Here is a 3,181-nt window from a genome sequence, read left to right as displayed (position 1 = left end):
AAAAAAAAAAAAAAAACGGCCGAGTGGCTGGATCAGGAGCGTATTTGGTTTGGAATCAACACCTCTGGTTGCAATTCATTTCTTTGGTGACACTTCACGGCCCATCATTGTGGGCTGGCCACCTCTATCTCGGCCACCACCACTACAACCACCACCACCACCACCACAATAATCATCACTTCCACCACCACAACCGCCATAAACATCACTCCCACCTCCACCATCATACTTCATCCACCTGTACTGCAATGCCCATACAACCATCACTCCAAGCATCTACAACTACCGGCACTTCTACTATTCCCACTACGGCCACCAAAGCTGGAACCACCTTCACCACCACCACTACCGCCACCACCTCTAGAACCACCACCATGGTCTACTTCCATGCTCATCACCACACTTTCTTCTCACGCTGAATATCAACCTCACCTGCAGATCAGTCATGATCACCGATCACAGCAATATCGACCACTTGCCCTACTTTCATCAGAATCGTTACTATTACCATCGTCACCACTACCACCAAAACACCACAATTACCAACACCACAGGTATTATCAATTACCACTGCACCCTCACAATCCAAACCACCACCACCAGCACTAATAACACTATTATCACTTCCAATACCACCACTACCAGCATCATCTCTTCCAATACCACAACTACTAATATCATCATCACTAACACCACCACTACCAAAACACCCATACCAACGCCGTCATTATTAACACTACTACCGTAACCATATACTGTAGATCTTGTAGCCACCAGACTGTCACCATTATTCTTGTCCACCACTGCTGCCAACTACTGAGAACATTCTTTTAACCCTGTCTTGGTATGACTGGAAAAGGACTGCTGACAGAGGCAAACTTCTCGTGAAGTCAGACAATCTATTTTTTTTTTTTTAACTGATCCAGTTGATGATTATCATTGTCATCGCAATCGCTGCCACCTCGACTTTATTGTATTTTATTCTATTGGACCTATTTATTTATTTATTCTATTTTCATTTCTTACCGTTTAATGGGAGAATTTTCTACTGAAAAAGTAACGCTGTTAGTTTTTGTTCCTTGGCTCCGGACATAGTTCATAAATATTTTCAAAATTTTAAATGAAAAATTATAACAATTATAACGTGATGTATCATAAAAACGCCTTTCAATCCCACCAACAACATTTCTCGTTACGTTGTATACAGTCACATTCTAAAACGAATTTCCAGAGCCCAAAAAGGTACATGATACCTTATCTATCTTCCCCTATATATGGGAGATAGTCAAGGCACGCATCCACTCTCACCCTCTCCACTTCCATCCTCCACCCTTGTTCCCCTTCCATCTTAGGTCCTCGTGGATAAAGAATCACCTCTATCTCCTCCCCATTGCTCGGGTCAGAAGCAATGCAGCAAAGCACAGCACATCCACAGTAGGGCCATTTCACTTACACGCTGACCCTCCCTTCTCGCTCCCTCATGCGGAAAATAGAGAAGACAGAGAAATCCCTTCGGGCTACGTCGACGTATCATCCATACACAACCATTTTCCACTCACTCCTATCTTCTGCCTTCTTCCTTCCTTGCTCAACAGGCATTCCCTTCTTATTGAAAGCCCTTTCACCCCATCCATCCATCTAATCCTCGGTCGACACCTCAAGTTCATTCCATCCACCTTTACATTCAACACTCTTTTTGCTAATATTTCTTTATTCATTATTTCCATGTGTCCAAACTATCTCAATAATCTTTCATCACTCCTATCTGCCAGTATCCTTTCTGTCCTCGCTCGCCTCTTCACCTCCGCATTTCTCACTCTATCCAACCTTGTAATTCCTATCATGCTTCTCAGACACTTCACCTCAACCACTTTTAAATTTCTCCTTTCCGCCTCTCTTAAACTCAAAGACTCCACCCAATACAATGTCGTGAGCACAATGTCCCCATCATCTAATCTTCTCATTGCATCTATTACCAAATGCCTATTTCTTGTGACACTTTTCAATCTCCCAAGATATTTACACGCTCCTTTCACGCTACAGCTTAACTACACCCCCACTCTTCCATTTCCTGGCACATGCAAACACAAACACTACCCACTTCCTCCAGCCTCTTCCCTTTAATTAAGATTCATTTCCAAGTCGCTGCCACCCTCTCCCCTTGTACATCTCATCCCCTTACTTTTACCCACGTTTACCTTCAACTTTCTCCTTTAAACAACCTCACCAGCCACCACTATAATTGTAACTTCCTTTTTCAGACACTCCACATGACACCCCATCCAACTCAGGTGCCTTACCAGCTCTCACCATTTTCAAAGATTCAGGTACCTCAACTCTTCCATTTTCCTCTCCCATCATTATCATTTTCTTAGCGCCTCCCACTGACACAGTCTATCCCTCCCTATCCTCCTCCACATTCAACAACAATCAAAGATACTCTACCCATCTTCCCCATACCGTCTTCACTTTCATTAACATCTGTCCATCTGCGCCTTTTGCCTTTTTACGTTTCTAAAAACAAATTCTCTCATACTCCTACCCAATTCTACATCTGCTCTCCTCTTAGCCTCCTTTATCTTGTGTTTTGCCTCTCTTCTCTTTTCCTAATACGTGAAGGGAAGAAATAAGTACCAGATGTAGTTGTTGCGAAGTTTGGCCACGAAATTACGGTTGAAAAATATAGCCCATATATATTATGTTGTTACGAAGGTATGACTAGCAATATGACCGTTATCATTGACCTTTATTGTTAACAAAGCATAGGTTTTATCAACGTAAGAGGGGGGGTCGCCGATTTAATGAAGCGGCCTTGCTGTGGATGTGCTGTGTCTTGCGACACTGCTTCTGACCCAGAGTAGTGGACAGGGTGCAGGGATGACCCGTCATCTAGGAGGTGCTAAGATGGGAGGGAGGGTGGAGGGGTGTGGAGTGTTATCGGGGATGGAATGGGTGGGAATGATTTTATGCCTTTTCCTTTTTGTCTACCTCCCTAGTAAGGGGAAAAAAGCCTTGGTATATGTATGTATGTATGTACGTTTCCCCCTTCAATGACTTCAAAGCTGAATGAAATTTTATGTTATTTATAGAAAATATAGCTCCAAGAATATGTCTTCGTAGCGTATCAATTAAGTATCATTAGTTTCTCTTGTGTTTAGGACGTTAAAGATGAATTCAAAAC

This window comes from Oratosquilla oratoria, chromosome 26, assembly GCF_046742065.1.
Source record: "Oratosquilla oratoria isolate Oo_2021 chromosome 26, ASM4674206v1, whole genome shotgun sequence".
In the NCBI taxonomy this organism is placed as follows: Eukaryota; Metazoa; Arthropoda; class Malacostraca; order Stomatopoda; family Squillidae; genus Oratosquilla; species Oratosquilla oratoria.
The sequence above is the reverse complement of the archived record's forward strand: the minus strand, read 5'-3'. Positions refer to the sequence as shown.